The 17,399-nt window shown below is 41.3% G+C and overlaps 1 long non-coding RNA gene across 4 annotated transcripts in view; it reads right to left on the reverse strand.

Moving 5' to 3' along the window:
* Positions 1-224: 224 nt before the first annotated feature.
* Positions 225-17,399, reverse strand: part of LOC120367561 (uncharacterized) — a 34,409-nt gene continuing 17,234 nt past the window's right edge. The window contains exons 3-4 of one of the 4 annotated variants that reach the window (XR_005581916.2): positions 17,195-17,296; positions 225-1,265 (exon numbers count right to left, since the gene is read on the reverse strand). This is a non-coding gene — a long non-coding RNA (uncharacterized LOC120367561). Of the gene's footprint in view, positions 17,297-17,399 lie in introns of all 4 variants that reach the window. The other 3 variants (XR_012519027.1, XR_012519026.1, XR_012519025.1) reach the window with 3 other exon arrangements.

Consider the following 17,399-nt stretch of genomic DNA (forward strand, 5'->3'; position numbering starts at 1 on the left):
CTATGGATGCTCAAGAGATTTTCATTTATTAAAAAAATTAAAAACCTTTATAACAAAAGTGACTCTATGTGATATAATTCAAACCACAAGGAGCCACTGCTGAAATTATTATAGATGAAACTTTCTTTACAAAACGTCTGTTTTTACTTTTTTTCCTCAGTTTATTTTACTTTTATTTCCCAGTCCATTCTCACACTGCTAATAAAGACACACCAGAAACTGAGTAATTTATAAAGAGGTTTAATTGACTCACAGTTCCACAGGGCTGGGGAGGCCTCAGGAAACTTACAATAATGGTGGAAGGGGAAGCAAACACATCCTTCTTCACACGGTGGCAGCAGGGAGACGTGCATAGCAAAGCGCACATAAAACCATCAGATCTCGTGATAACTTACTCTCTATCACAAGAACAGCTTGGAGGTAACTGCCCCCATGATTTGATTACCTTCCACTGGGTCCCTCAAAGAACACATGGGGATTATGGGAACTATAGTTCAAGATGAGATTCAGATGGGGACACAGCCAAACCATATCACCCAATACTAATAAAATTTATTATTAAAAATCAGTTCTTAAAAACACCACCGCCACCATTCATGGCATATCACAAAGACACAGGACCCAGCTTGATGAGGAGCTGAGCAGTCAGATCTAGGACAAGAAAACTCCTGGGCTCAAACGATCTTGAGTAGCCACCACACCTCAGGGCTACAGGCACAAGCCACCACATCTCGTTTGGCTAATTTTAAAATTTTTTTTGTAGAGACAAGGGTTTCAACACGTTGCCCAGGTTGGTCTTGAACTCCTGGTCTCAAGCTATCCTCCCACCTTGGCCTCCTAGAGTGTTGGGATTACAGGCGTGAGCCACTGCACCCAGCCGAAAACACCTTCCTAATCAAACTTTAACCTGCTGAGGATAACATTCAAGGTCAGGGTGGTACCACACCGTTTACTCCAAGACACTAAACTTGGGATCACTGAAATGCGAGGACGCCACGGGGCCTTTCAGCAGGAAGACTGTGAGCACCCACTCTCACGTAGTCATGCTCATCCTCTCCATCATATTACCAGCTTACTGTCCTCATCACATAACGTTATCTGCTATCATTTTTCCTTGCATATCTTCTGTCTCCCCCATCAGAATACAAGATTCAGGGGAGCCAGGATCGTGTGTCTTGCTCATGTTGTTCTCGTGTCTGGGCCACGGTCTGGGCTGGCTGAAGAAGTTCTGAATCAACAGCATGAGTGTGGAGAAACTGGACGTCCTGGAGGAGAGAGAGAAGGCCACGTGCCTGCCCCAAGGCCAGCAAGCCCAGTGACAAGCGGCAAGCAGAAACATGTTGTGGGGCCCCAGAGAACCCTTAAAAGATTGCGAATTTGTTTCCTAGGATCGCAGTGTTTAAAGAAAGAAAATCTAGGCACAGGGACTCATACCCGTGATCTCAGCACTTTGAGAGGCCGAGGCAGGAGGATCACTTCAGGCCAGGAGTCAAAGACTAGCCTGGGCAACATAGGGAGACCTCATCTCTACCAAAAATAAATAAAAATAAAAATCAGCTGGGCATGGGGGCATGCACCTGTGGTCCTAGCTACTTGGGAGGCTGAGGTGGGCGGATTACTTGAGGCCAGGAGGTCAAGGCAGCAGTGAGCTGAGATCACACCACTGCACTCCAGCCTGGGTGACAGAGTGAGACCCTGTCTCAAAAAAGAAGAAGGAGAAGGAGGAGAAGAGAAGGCTATAGATGTAACCATTCTGCTGTCTGTGAATGCAGCTCCTTCATGTCACTTCTCTTTACCGTCTGACCAACTCTTCCACCCTCCCATTCCCACCTTAAGTCGCCTTTCCGTCTGCCAAGCAGTTGGAGGTGCCCTTATCCTACTTCCCAAGTCAGTTCACGTCTCAGTGTTAGGGCTTGTATTGTGTCGTTAGTCTGTCTGTTTCCAAGCCTCCCTTCCCCACAGACTTGAGTTTCTCTAGGATAACCCCTGTTATCTTCAAGGCCCACCAGTGCTGGTCACAGAGTGAGTGCTCCATGGACTTCATTGTGTGCATGACTGGATAGATAACAAGGTGACAACCTGCCTCTCAGAGCCCTAGCCACCCCTAGTGAGGCCATGAGACAGGGCTATGGTTTCCAGTTTGCACGATCTCCTCCCTAAGTTCACTGCACCGCACCTAGAACGAGGAGAATTGGCTGGTCCCACTTCTTTCCTTTTGGCTCTTCCAATAGTTTCCTTCCAAGCTATAAGGCCTTGCTCCGCAGATTTTAAAGTATTAAGAACTGGAATACTGTTCTGCATGTTTAGGTCAACAGAGTCAATTGATCCACAGAATGCACATATTGGTATTTTTTTCATCATTAGTTCTTCCCCTTCTAATGAATGACATTTGCCCCCGAACTCCAAAGTGATGTTTGATCCTAAATTACACATGCAAAGCAAGTTAGTTAAATAATGATTTAGTCCAGGTTCTCTGGCAAGCAGGTGACATCGGATAAGAGATTTATTGGTGAAAACACTGGGGAGGGACAGTGAGAAGGAAACAGAGGGTGATAGGAGAGCCATCAGATCATGACACAGGACTGCCCCCTGGGAAGGATGAGGGAAGGAGGGAAAAAAGCAAGGAGAGAAGGGAGTGGGGGAAGGAGGGATTAAGGGAGAGAGAATGAAAAGAAGGGAGGAGAAGGGAGAGAGGAAAGGAAGGAAGGAACTGGAGAGGAAAAAAGGAAGAGAGAAAAGGAGGGAGGGAGGGAGGGAGGGAGGGAGGAAGAAAGGAAGGCCGGCCGGCAGGCAGGCCATAGACTGCCTTGCAGTTCTAAGAAAGTTTCAGCAAGGTCAAAAGGGAGTCAGTGAGCCTGTTGCCCATTAGAAGAGCCCTACCTCCCAGGAACGGGCCTCCTTGGTATCCCTGCCATACTCAGTCATTGACTGGGAGCAGCCGTCAGGAAGTGTGGTCTCAATGTTGGGTACCCCAGCAGCTAGGGATGGAAATCAGTTATGCTTTAGGAGATCTGAAACATGTATTCGCATGCTACTGCAGACAACAATTTGTATAGTTTAACTACCCTCTGATCTTAACTGAAACAGTGGAGTGATCCACGGCAAATTTGGGGTTTAGTCCTCAAGCATCCACCTGGGCCTTGCTCTCAATTCCACTAACTAAACAGAGGATCGTAGTCACAGCATCCTAAAGGAAAACTGAGACGAAGGATCCACATTTTGCTAAAAATGTTAAGCCATAGCTCTGCAGCAAAGTAACTCCTGCTTTCATTTCAAAATACAATCGATGTATTACTTTTCTTCTGTTTCTGCAAGACACTGATTCGAGATGACTGTTGGATGCCTCCAAACAGGGGGGAACAATCTAGTGACTGTTAGTTGAAAGCCTTACTTATTTTTTACAGACTGATTTATGGAGCAAGAAATCTTCAATTTGCCTTTGCTGCCAAATGAGGCCATCTTATCATGAGCTAGCTTTACCTCCATGCCCTAGACCTGCTAGTGGACAGAATCTCACCGCGACCTACAGGCCTTCGGTCACACTGACATCAGCTAGGTTAAGAGAGTTGGCGCTTGCCCCAGTGAGTTGACTGTTTAGGAACCAGTGGTTGCAAGAGGCCTTCTTTGCAGAATTCACTCTGCTAAATCTCTCACTTGGGGAACACTTGTCAACATTTATTATTTATTTTTATTTTTAGAGACAGGGTCTCACTTTGTTACCCAGGCTGATCTTGAAGTTTTGGCCTCAAACAATCCTCTTGTCTCAGCCTCTCAAAGTGCTGGCCTGAGCCACCATCTTGGCCCTTCGTTTGGGGAATCTTTTCAAAATGTCCATTATAAACAGTGCTTGGATCCGGTGCTGACAAGCACTCCTTGGAGGTGATGAAGTCTGGTCTTGCATTCTAGCTCTCCCATATTGTTGTCAGCAAAGGCAGGTGACAGGTAGGCGAAGAACACTTAGAAGAAGCTTTCTCACAGAAATGAAACATGATGGGTTCACATACTTGGTGTGGTATTAAAAGAATAAAAAAATTTTTTTGAGGAAATAAAACAGTGGGTTATAAGTGCTCTTTGTCATTCTTGTGTTCAAAACTCTGAGAGACAGAGACTTTTGTATTCTATTTTTATTGTACTGATTGTCACATCTGTTACAGTTCTTGGGTCTATCTTCTCCTAGACTTGTCACTTTTAATACCATCCGTATTTTTTCATATGTTTATTTTCTCAACTGAAAAACTGAATGGCTTTTAAAGCGATTGACTTCCAGGCCAAGAAGATTCTTTTCTTTTCTTTTTTCTTTTTTTTTTTTTTGTGAGACAGAGTCTCACTCTGATGCCCAGGTAATGTAGTAGCAGTATCAGCTCACTGCAACTTCCACCTCCCAGGTTCGAGCAATTCTCCTGCTTCAGCCTCTGGAGTAGCTGGGACTATGGTGTGTGTCACCACAACCTGGCGAATTTTTGTATTTTTAGTAGAGATGGGGTTTCACCATATTGACCACGCTGGTCTCGAACTCCTGACCTCAGGCTATCTGCCTGCCTTGGCCTCCCAAAGTACTGGGATTACAGGCATGAGCCATCATGCCTGCCCAAGAAGATTCTTTTAATGTAGAATTATATACACAAAGAAGAAGCCTGGTAATGATTATTACAAAATTATGTGACTGCATTTTTCTTCATTTTCAAAAACATTGATTGAATGGAATTCTGATATATTTCTTAAAAATTTATTGTTTTCAGTGGTATAAGCAATTCCAAATGGACAAGATAAGAAGACGTACAGGCTCACATTGTGCTAATTATGGACTTTAAACGAAGTCTCTAGGCACTACTGAACACATAAAGTTCAGACAATGAGGAAATGCAAGAGTTTATGTTTTGTTATGTAACAAATCACCCCCAAAATGCAGTTGCTTAAAGCAGCAATCAGTCATTTGCTCCCAATCCTGTGGGTTAGCAATTTGAGTGGTTTTTGCTCACATGGGTCAGCGAGGGTCACTCTGGGAGTATGGGCCTCATCTGGAGAGGCTGGATTGACTGGGATGGCTGGATCCTCTCTTTATGTGCTCTTTCATCCCCTTTGAGACTAGTAGGAGTAGCAGAGTTCCCAGCAGCAAGAGAGGGCAAGCCCTTGTGCACAGGCACTTTTCAAGCCTGCACTGTATTTGCTAATGTCCATTGGCCAAAGCAAGTCACATGGCTAAGTCCATATTTAATGAGTGGAAAAATAGATTCAGTCTCCTAAAGGGCTGTGTTCCAAAATCACACTGCAAAGGGGAATACATGTGCATAGAAAGAACTGATCGCCGCATTTTGCTAGCAAGAAAATAGTGGGCTGGGTGCAGTGAGTCACACCAGTAATCCCAGCTCTTTGGGAGTCCGAGGTGAGCAGATCATTTAAGGTCAGGTGTTGGAGACCAGCCTGGCCAACATCGTGAAACCCCGTGTCTACTAAAAATACAAAAAATTATCCTGATGCATGCCTGCGATCCCAGCTGCTTGGGAGACTGAGGCGAAAGAATCCCTTGAACCCGGCAGACGGAGCACCACTGTACTCCAGCCTGGGTGACAGAACCAGACTCCATCTCAAAAAAACAAAACAAAACAAACAAACAAAACGGTTAGGAAAACACAAGTTGACAAAGGAATGTTACTGCTGCATGAATTTTGCTGAGAACTTGCTTCTTAACCCGTGAGAGCAACTTGGTTCCTATTCTTTCTCCAAGCTTGATCCTTCCAGCTTTCCAGGAATTCTCTAAGCTTTTCCAATAAATTCCGTTTGCTCAATATAGCCAGAGTTGACTTTTGTTGTTTGGTTTTTTTGTTGCTTAAAAGATCCTAGTGAACTGCAAATTCACTACAAATTCATGCTACTTCAGATTCAATTACAAAAAATAAAGTTAAAAAATAGTATCCTGGTCTTATTTGTCAAAAATGCTGTATGATGACAGCTCCACAGTGCTCTCTAGAGTAGCTGAGTAGATCATTTACTGCTCTTGGGACTTTATGGAAATATGTAATATTTTTAATCAATATTTACATTTATAGTAAAAATTTAGAAAATTCATAAAACTGCCAGGTGCAGTGGCTGATGCCTGTAATCCCAGCACTTTGGAAGGCTGAGGCGGGTGAATCACCTGAGGTTTCAGGAGTTTGTGACCAGCCTGACCAACATGGTGAAACTCCATCTCTACTAAAAATACAAAATTAGACAAGCGTGTTGGTGCATGCTTATAATCCCAGCTATTTGGGAGGCTGAGGCAGGAGAATCGCTTAAATCTGGGAGGTGAAGGTTACAGTGAGCCAAGATCATGCCATTGCACTCCAGCCTGGGCAACAAAAGCCAAACTCCATCTCAAAATAAAAAAATAAATAAAAATTTAAAAATAAAATAACTTTTAAAAAATGAAAATTCAGAAAACTTTAGAAACACAAATGATCTCACCAGCTAAATGCAACTACTGTAAAAATTATTTACAGAATTATTTCAAAATCGGTACAAGCAAATATTCCTATTTCTCTATTTTAGATGTCTATCTAACATTTCGGTTTAGGCTGGGCATGGTGGCTCATGCCTATAATCTCAGCACTTTGGGATGCCAAGGCAGGCAGATCACCAGAGGTTAGGCGTTTCAGATGAGCCTGGCCAACATGATGAAACCTCATTTCTACTAAAAATACAAAAATTATCCTGGCCTGGTGGCCCACACCTGTAGTCCTAGCTACTTAGGAAGCTGAGTCAGGAGAATCGCTCGAACCCAAGAGGCGAAGTTTGCAATGAGCAGAGATTGCGCCAGTGCACTCCAGCCTGGGTGTCAGAGTGAGATTCTGTCTCAAAGATAAATAAATGAAATAAAATTTCAATTTAAAAAATTTATTTTTGACACAGGGTCTCACTCTGTCTCCGAGGCTGGAGTGCAGTGGCTTGATCACTGCTCACTACAGTCTCAACCTCCCCAGCTCAAGCAATTCTCTCACCTCAGCCTCCTGAGTGCAGGAGACTGCAGGTGTGTGCCACCATGCCCAGCTGTTTTTATTTTTATTATTACTATTCGTAGAGATGGGGTCTTATGTTACCGAGGCTGGTCTTGAACTCCTGACCTCAAGTGATCCTCCTGCCTCGGCCTCCCACCGTGTTGGAATTACAGGTGTGAGCCACCATGCCCAGCCTCTATATAAAATCTCAGGTAGAAATTTTTCACTTTTTTTCTTTTCTAATTGGTCTTTTCCTATTTGCAGCCAGTTCAGCATACAAGAAATTTCATCAATGTTGCAGTCCATCCGTTCCACAACAGAAATTTCTATATCATCTGTTAAACCCTGACGTTTGGTTTGTTCAGCTTGCAGAAGAAAAAAATCATAAATATGCTCAGGCTATGTTGTCTTTTATGTCTCGCCCATAGATGGTAATAAACACCTAAATGGCCCAATGAGATAAGGAGGTTTTGAATTTAAACAGTCCTCAGTTCAAGTTCTAGTTCCCTGCTTCTACCAGTCGTGTGATCGGAGGTATCCTGCCTGATCTGTATGCTCCTCAGATTCGCTGTTTGCACAGAAGGGATAAGAATTTCTGCCTTCAAGGGCAATGTGAAGATTAAAGATAAGATTTGAAAAATGCTTAGCATAGTGACTAAGCCATGCATTATGTGGAACCTCTACTCTCCACGTTATCTATATTAAGTAGAAAGTAAACTGTAGCCAGTACCAAATATAAAAGACAACAGTCAATCCCATAGTTTTTCTCCCCTTGCCTTAAATCAGCAGTCCCTAACTTTTTCTAAGCACCCCTTCCAGTTCAAAGTAAGCTATGAACCCTCCCTCCAGAAAAATAAACATCACAAAATAAGCCTAACTTTATGTATAAAATTTCATAAGAGTCCCAGATACCTCAGTCATTCTATGAACTTTAAAATTTAAAACTCCTGCTTTTTGGTACTAGTTCTACAAGGTGTACATTTTAAAAATAAAAATTTAACCCAACTTCTGCTTTAAATGAGATAGCTTCCTTTAAGCCCTCTATGTGAGAGACTGTGTTCACAAAATCCCATGTGTTCCCCTATAGTTAGGATGGGGTTTTACAGAAATACTTCTGGCCAGAGGATTATAAGGGGAAGGACATATGATACCTTCAGCCCAAGGCTTTAAATGGCAGATGTGAAGAGTTCTCTAGTTTTGTCTTTCCCATCTGTGGTGCTGGAAGCAAAAAAAACTTTAAGGTGGCAGAGTTGCAACACGTAAGTATCTTCAGCCCCAGAATTGAAAGTGAGCTACCAAAGAGATCCATCTATGATATAACGAAGAAGAAATCTTTCCTGTGTCAATTCACTGAGAAGTCAGGTTTGCCTACTAAAGTAGCTAGCAGGTTATTTAACCCAACTAAGACATTCCCTCTACTAATATATAACTTTATTTTATTTTTTTTTGAGATGGAGTTTCACTCTTGCTGCCTAGGCTGTAGTGCAATGGCAGAATCTCGGTTCACTGCAACCTTTGCCTCCTGGGTTCAAGCAATTATCCTGCCTCAGCCTCTCAAGTAGCTGGGATTACAGGCATGCACCAGGATAATATTTTGTATTTTTAGTAGAGATGGGGTTTCACCATGTTGGTCTTGAACTCTTGACCTCAGGTGATCTGCTCTCCTCAGGCTTCCAAAGTGCTGGGATTACAGGCGTGAGTCACCGCACCCAACCTGGTATCTAATCTTGAATAACTTGGATTGAGCTGGACTATGTCTATAGTAAATCAAATCTGTATGTTAATAACACGTTTGTAAAGTGTTCGTTCAAAGGTCTTTGACACATCTCACCATATTTTACAACTTTGTGAAATAGGTGGGCAGGGATTATTATATCTCCTTTAGAGACGGAACGAACTAAAGCTCAAAAAATGCGTCTTGCTCAAGCACACTAGTGAAGATTCACTTTTATTATTTATTTATATTTTTAATTAATTAATTATTTACTTAATCAAGCTATGAGTCAGACTTTTTATCAGTTACATTTCTTTTGAAAAGATGTCTTAGAACCTTACTGCAACTTTTTTTTCCTTTAACTTTTTTTTTAGGTTCAGGGATACAAGTGCAGGTTTTGATATACAGATAAACTGTGTCACAGGGGTTTGGTGTACAGATTATTTTGTCACCCATATACTAAGCCTAGTATCAATTGCAACTTTTAAAATTTGATTTATTCATCCAGTTTTTCTAACTTTGCTCTATAAAAGATTTGAGGTGGTTATATTTCCACTAGATTCAATATATTAGTGGGTTTAGCTAAGAAGATGCTATACATAGAAGGCCTGATGACTTTCTGGGATTATCCTTAGTTAAAACTACTGGATGGCTTCAACTAAAACGTCGCATGTACTTGATTAAAAAATGTGTTAAGCAAAGCAATACCTTTATGGTTGAGAAACTCACAATAATATGAATTTGTAACTTACCTTTATTCTTGTCAAAAACAAAATAATTGCTTCTAAAAGTAAAAGGGATATTTTAAAAATAAATCACAAAATTCACTTCTTTAATCCTTTTTTATTATGAGATGAAATGCAGAAAAGTACATAAACATGAGTTAAATTGGTAATTACAAAGAAATATATGCAGGCCAGGCACGGTGGCTCAAGCCTGTAATCCTACCACTCTGGGAGGCTGAGGTGGGTGGATCACGAGGTCGAGATCAAGACCATCCTAGCCAACATGGTGAAACCCTGTCTCTACTAAAAATACAAAAAATTAGCTGGGCATTGTGGCGCGTGCCTGTAATCCCAGCTACTCAGGAGGCTGAGGCAGGAGAATTGCCTGAACCCAGGAGGCAGAGGTTGCAGTGAGCCGAGATTGCGCCATTGCACTCCAGCCTGGGTAACGAGAGGGAAACTCCGTCTCAAAAAAAAAGAAAAAAAGAAAAAAAGAAAAAAGAAATATATGCAATTACCATACAGGTCAAGGAAGAAAACATGGCCAACACTTCAGCAGTAATCCTCTTCAGCACAAAACTCACCATTAATTCAACACCCAATCTTTTGAATTCATCAGAACATAAATTACCCATAATACTGAGTTTTTTTCGCAATTGCACTAGACACAGCATTGAAAATATTGCTGAATTTCCCTCTTTTTTTTCAAAGCAAGTTTGAGTTTGCTTTAGATACCCTATTTCCACTTTTCAAGATGCCATTCATTCAAAGGAGTGAGCACCACATTCAAGGTACTCATGCCCTCAGAAAGAGAAATTGGAGTGAGCTGTATTGTTATTATTTTTTTAACTATAGAAACATCATTCAGATTTGAATTACTTCAAGGAGATGCCACAATTAGGCCAAACTAAATAACTTGGATCACAGTATGGTCAGTATGTTATCTTTTCTTTTCTTTTCTTTTTTGAGATGGAGTTTCACTCTTGTTGCCCACGCTGGAGTGCAGTGGCATCATCTCAGCTCACTGCAACCTCCACCTTTTGGGTTCAAGTGATTCTCCTGCCTCAGCCTCCCGAGTAGCTGGGATTATAGGCACCCACCACCCCACCCAGCTAATTTTTTGCATTTTTAGTAAAGACAGGGTTTTATCATGCTGGCCAGGCTGGTCTTGAACTCCTGACCTCAGGTGATCCACCAGATTTGGCCTCCCAGAGTGCTGGGATTACAGACGTGAGCTACATGCCAGGCCAGTTTGGCGTATTTTCAAAAGGAGATCATTTCTTCCTATATTTGAGAGTTTGCCCATTTAAATTAGCTTAGCTACAAGTAACAGTAAATGCAAAATTACAGTGGTTTATCAAAAAAGCAGATTATTTTCTCACTCACATTAAAAATCTCTCTAGAGGCTGGGTGCCATGGCTCATGGCTGTAATTTGAGCACTCTGGGAGGCCGAGGTGGGCGGATCACGAGGTCAGGAGATCGAGACCATCCTGGCCAAAGTGGCAAAATCCCTTCTCTTCTAAAATACAGAAAATTAGCGGGGCGTAGTAGTGTGCACCTGTTGTCCCACTCAGGAGGCTGAGGCAGGGGAATCGCTTGAACCTGGGAGGCAGAGGTTGCAGTGAGCTGAGATAGCACCACTGCACTCCAGCCTGGTGAAGCAAGACTCCGTCTCGAAAAAACAAAACAAAACAAAAAACCACCTCTCCAGAGAGAGAGTAGTCTCTCTAGAGGTGACATGCCATCTTACGATGCCAGAAAACCAGGCTCATATCTTTGGCTCTATCCTCCTTAGCTCATGGTTTCGAATACTTCATAGGCCAAGGTGGGTATTCATGCTCCAGCTTTCACATTCACACTGCAGCCAGAAAGAAGGAGAAAAGTAGAAGAGCCTTTCCCTTTAAGGACATTTTCTGAAAGTTCCATGCCACTCCTGCTTATGTCCTGTTGGCAGACATGGCCACGTCAAGCTACAAGGGAAGTGGAGAAACACAGTATTTTCCTGGACAGGGAGAGGTCCACTCAAACCCAGGGATTCTACAAAGAAAGAAATGACAAAATACTGGGAGAAAGCCTCCTTTTGACGAGCCTTTAAATTGGTAGTGTTCCACAGGTAAATTTATTCACTATGTAAACAGGTCAATCTTCCTTTGAATATAAAAGTAACTTGCATACAGAAAAACATGCAAAATTTATTTTAGAATTTTGCCAATGAAATCTAGTTTTTTAAATGTGGATTTAAGATGGTTTTTCTTTTTTGATATAGCTAATGAATATTCCTTTTTCTGGAAGTATACTTTGTGATGATTAAAAAAAAAAAATAAATAAAAGCCAGACGGAAAACAGCATCGTGAAAGGAAAGAATTCAGTACTACACACAGTTGTATGCCACCTGGCAAGCACACAACACTAATAAGAATTTGGAACCCTGCCGATGGAGTCATCTGCCCCTTCCGGGCTGGGCTGCTAGGACACGCACCTGCCTAAATGCACCAAGTGTGCTCCCTGCTACACGCTCTTAACACAGCGGCCTAAAAGCACATAATGCAGGCCAAAGGTGAGCCTGAAAGAATACTCTCACAGAAATCACATCATCCCAAAGTGATGACAAGATATGATTAATTAGGAAATACTGGACATTCATATGAGTAGAATTAGCATATTTCCTCAAACACTGCATGAAAATTGGGTACCTAATTGGCCAGGCTGGTCTCGAACTCCTGATCTCAGGTGATCTGCCCACCTCAATCTCCCAAAGTGCTGGGATTACAGGCGTGAGTCACGGCACCCAGCCGTGCCCCCATTTATTTATTTTATTATTATTTTTTAATATTCTTTATTGCATACCTTCCCATGGCATGTGTCCCCATTTCTAAACTATTTCTTTCTTGGAGAAATGTTGCTAGTTTATGGAGTTCCTAATATTATATATTAAATAACAACCACAGCCTGGCCAACATGGTGAAACCCCGTCTCTACTAATAATACAAATATTAACCGGGTGTGATGGTGTGCACCTGCAATCCCAGCTACTGGGGAGGCTGAGGCAGGAGAATCGCTTGAACCCGGAAGGCAGAGGTTGCAGTGAGCCGAGACTGTGCCACTGCACTGCAGCCTGGGTGACAGAGTGAGACTCTGTCTCAAATAAAAAAATAGTCAACCATTTACTCACAAGGAAAGAGTGATTGTAGCATCTTGGTAAAAAAAATAAGACAAAATTATGAAAATGTTTCAAAATAAGGATCAGCTTTCCTATTAAAAAAATGTTCACCATTGTCTTAAGGTTTTGTGCAGACATGTACTATTTCGCAAAAAGAAAGTCTGCACAGCAAAATGATCTGGATAAACCAAGTATCTGAATATGCAGGCCCTGGACAGCTGCTGCAGCTCTGGAATTCCCTGGCCAAGCAGGGTTGCATGACTCATTAGTTGGATAAGAGGTGCTTCTGTTTTGGGGTAACTTTTTGGCACATCAGAGCCCCACTGCTTGCTTCCCTTTTGGCTCCAGTCTGCTGTGTTGTAATATTACCAGGGTTGCAAAAGAAAAGCCTAAATGCAATGTTCTTTTCTTTTATTATTATTTTTTGAGACGGAGTTTTGCTCTTGTTGCCCAGGCTGGAGTGCAATGGTGCGATCTCAGCTCCATGCAACTTCTGCCTCCCGAGTTCAAGCAATTTCTGCCTCAGCATCCCAAGCAGCTGGGATTACAAGCATGCACCACCACGCCCAGCTAATTTTGTATTTTTAGTAGAGACGGGGTTTCTCCATGTTGGTCAGAACTTTCCATGCTGGTCTCGAACTCCTGTCCTCAGGTGATCTGCCTGCTTGAACTTGGGAGGCAGAGGTTGCAGGGAGCCAAGATTGTGCAATTGCACTCCAGCCTGGGTGACAAGCGTGAAACTCCATCTCAAAAACAAAATTAAAAAAACCAGACAATCATGCCATGCAAATTACATTGAATGTTGTGATTTGTGAGCAGGGATTGCTTAGTACCTTGGGGCTGTCTGTGCTTTATATCTCATTATCTGTTTCACATGAGATATAGTATATATATTACAATTCAGATAATATTTTAAGTTATGTGGATAATAGTTCCTAACAGTGTTTTTTTTAATTGTGGTTGAATATTTTAACATAAAATTTACCATTAAAACCATTTTTTAAATTAATGGTTCTATGCCGTAAGTACATTCACATTGTTGTGCAACCATAACCAGCGTCCATCTCTAGAACTTTCAAAATTATATCAAACAGAAACTCTGTACACATTAAACAAGAACTTCCTGCTCCCTCCTCCCTCCACCCCTGGCAACCACCATTCTACTTTCTGTCTCTATGAATTTGACTATTCTAGGCACCTCCCACAAATTGAATCATACAACAGTTGTCCTTTCATGACTACATTATTTCACTTACAATAATGACTTCAAGTTTCATCCATGTTGTAGCATGTGTCAAAATTTCCTTACTCTTTCAAGTCTGAATAATGTTCCAGTATATGAATATGCCACATTTTGTTTATCCATTTATCCATCAACAGACACTTGGGTCGCTTCCACCTTTTGGCTTTTGTGAATAACTCTGCTATGAACATTGGTGTACAAACATTTGTTAGTGTTACTGTTTTCTTTTGGGTGTATACCCAGAAGTGGAAATGCTGGATCATACGGTAAATACATTTTTAAATTTTTGAGGAACTGCCAAACTGTTTTTCACAGGAGCTGCACCATCTTATATTCCAACCAGCAGTGCACAGGTGTTCCAGTTTCTCTATATCCTCGCCAACACTTGTTATTTTCTGTTTTGTTTTGGTTTTATACTGGCCATCCTAATGAGTGTGAGGTGGTATCTCATTGCGGTTTTGACTTACATTTCACTTGTGACACTAAGCATCTTTTTATGTGCTTATTGGCCATTTGTATATCTTCTTTGGAAAAATGTCTATTCAAGTCCCTTGCTCATTTTTCAATTGAGTTTGTATTGTTGTTGTTAAGTTGTAGAGAGCTGTTTTTTTGTTTGTTTGTTTTGTTTTTTTGAGACGGAGTTTCGCTCTTGTTACCCAGGCTGGAGTGCAATGGCGTGGTCTCGGCTTACCACAACCTCCGCCTCCTGGGTTCAAGCAATTCTCCTGCCTCAGCCTCCTGAGTAGCTGGGACTACAGGCATGCACCACCATGCCCAGCTAATTTTTGTATTTTTTTTTTTTTTTTTTTTTTTTTTTTTTTAGTAGAGACGGGGTTTCACCTTGTTGACCAGGATGGTCTCGATCTCTTGACCTCATGATCCACCTGCCTCGGCCTCCCAAAGTGCTGGGATTACAGGCGTGAGCCACCATGCCTGGCCCCATAGAGAGTTTTTTATATATTCTGGATAGCAATTCCTTATCAGATAGATGAGCATATAGTGTTTTAAGGGAAAATTAAGTCTGCAATGAAGACTGAATAGCAGAAGACATATAGGGGTGAACACAAGCTTTGTGTAAGTAAGTTAAACATACCAGTAAGCAGATTTCCTGGGGAAGGAACAAGTAGAGATAGACCCTCTCACGAATGCCAGGGTGCAGAGTTTCAATCTTTCACCCTCAGGCAGAGTTGCCCTTCCGCTTTGCTTCTTGCCTCCCTTAGCGTGGAGGTCTAGAGTCACCTCACATCTGCCCCATTTTTCTCAGACCCCCAACTACTACATCAGAGACTCACCCCAGACAAATTATTTGCTTTACATCAATGTTCCTTCACTTAACAATTTTTGCCATCTTTACATATACAACATTTTCCTAGCATTTTAAATCAACTCAATTTTTAAAATCAATTTTATTTTATTATTTTATTTTTGAGACGGAGTCTTGGTCTGTCATCCAGGCTGGAGTGTCATGGCATAATCTCAGCTCACTGTAACCTCCACCTCCCAAATCCAAATGATTCTCCTGCCTCAGCCTGCTGAGGAGCTGGGATTACAGGCTCACGATACCATGCTTGGCTAATTTTTATAATTTTAATAGAGATGGGGTTTCTCTGTGTTTGCTAGACTGGTCTCAAACTCCTGACCTCAAGTGATCCACTTGCCTCGGCCTCCCAAAGTGCTGGGATTATAGGCATGAGCCACTGCACCTGGCCATTACATTTATTTTAAAAGGAATCTTTTTTCTTTTCTTTTCTTTTTCTTCCTTTTCTTTCTTTCTTAGAGGGAGTTTCGCTCTTGCTGCCCAGGCTGGAATGCAATGGCGCAATCTCAGCTCACTGCAACCTCCGCTGCAACCTCTACCTCCAGGGTTCAAGCGATTCTCCTGCCTCAGCCTCCTGAGTAGCTGGGATTGCAGGCACCCACCATCACACCCAGCCAATTTTTGGGCAGGGTGGTTTTAAACTCCTGACCTCAAGTGATCTGCCCACCTCGGCCTCCCAAAGTGCTAGGATTACAGGCACGAGCCACTGCAGTATTGTAAATGGAAAGTAAGAATCAGGTGTCTTTTCAGGCACAACATGATAAACATCAGTTATTCCTTTGTCATTTAGGACTTTTCTTACTGTTGGTACTAGATAAGCACATCCTTTCCCTAACAGAGAGCATCTGCTAGCATGCCACATGGGACCATTTATTGACCACGGGTGATATTCAACAGTTTGCACCTGTGCAGAAGTTTGTGCCCATCAAATAGAAAAGGGCTGATGGTGACATAGCACAATCTCAAACGATTTTTCATTCCATACTTTGCTCTTGCTCAGACTACCTCTTGCGATTTTATTCCTGGGGCAAAACCACAGATTCTAAGAGGGTTCCCTCTGTATATGTGAGTGAAGGGGGATACAGGCCTAACTGACTCAGCTGTCAGTTGCCCGGAGGTAATTCTTTAACTCAGTAGTTGTCAAACTCTGTGGCCTCAGGATCCCTTTGCATCCTTAAAAATTATTGAGGAATACAAAGAGCTTTTGTTTATGTGGATTTTATCTATTGATATTTACCAATTAGAAATTAAAAGTGAGAAAATTTAAAACTATTTCTAAATTCATTTAAAATAATTACGTTATAAATATTTTTTATGAAAAATAGTTACATATTTCCAAACACAAGTGGCTGTTTACATTTTTATAAACCCTTTAATATAAGACTTAATGGATATCAGCTGAATTCTCGTATCTGCTTCTGCATTGAATCTTTTGCAACATTACATGTCATAAAGCCTTTGGAAAATGACACTGTACACTCATGAAAGAGTAAAAAAGCCAAATTATGTTTTGCTATTATTATGAAAAGTTTTAACTTCATAGATCTTCTGACAGTTTCTTGGCCACTCCCAGATCTGCTTTAATTCGTTTAGAGGTAGCATAGTATGGTGGGTTAGAGGGTAGATTCTAGAGTCCACTGCTGAGTGCACACCCCAGCTCTGCCGCTTTTATTATCTGTTTGACTTTGGCCAAATGATTTAACTTCCTAGTTTTACGTATTTGTAGAGTGACGATAATAATGAGGTGATACACATCAGGGTATGTAACGATGAAATTAAAAAAAATAAAGACCTTGAAAGAGAGGTGCATACAGGTGCTCAGTCTAGCCTTATACTGAAAGTTCAATGTTATTTCTATTTCTTAGTTGATATATGAGATTAAACATTTATTATTGGCCATCTGTATTTCCTTTTCCTGTAACTCATCTATACATTAATATAATCTACTTTTTGTTGAGTTGTTATTTTTACTAATTTTGGGAGTTCTTTGTATAGCATACGTATTAACTGCTTGATTCTTTTATGTATTATAATTATTTTCACCAAATCCATAACTTACCTTTTAACTTTATTTTTCATCACAAAGAAGTTATGAATTTGTTTGTGTCAAATCTGTTAGTGTTTTTCTCTCTGACTTCCGGGTTTCGTGTTCTGTTGATACCTAGATCAAAACAATTCTCCTATATATTATTTCAGTACTTTCATAATTTATTTTTTTATTTTTCATTTATTTATGTTTTTCTTTTGAGACGGAGTCTCACTCT

The sequence above is a fragment of the Saimiri boliviensis genome, chromosome 8 (genome assembly GCF_048565385.1).
Source record: "Saimiri boliviensis isolate mSaiBol1 chromosome 8, mSaiBol1.pri, whole genome shotgun sequence".
In the NCBI taxonomy this organism is placed as follows: Eukaryota; Metazoa; Chordata; class Mammalia; order Primates; family Cebidae; genus Saimiri; species Saimiri boliviensis.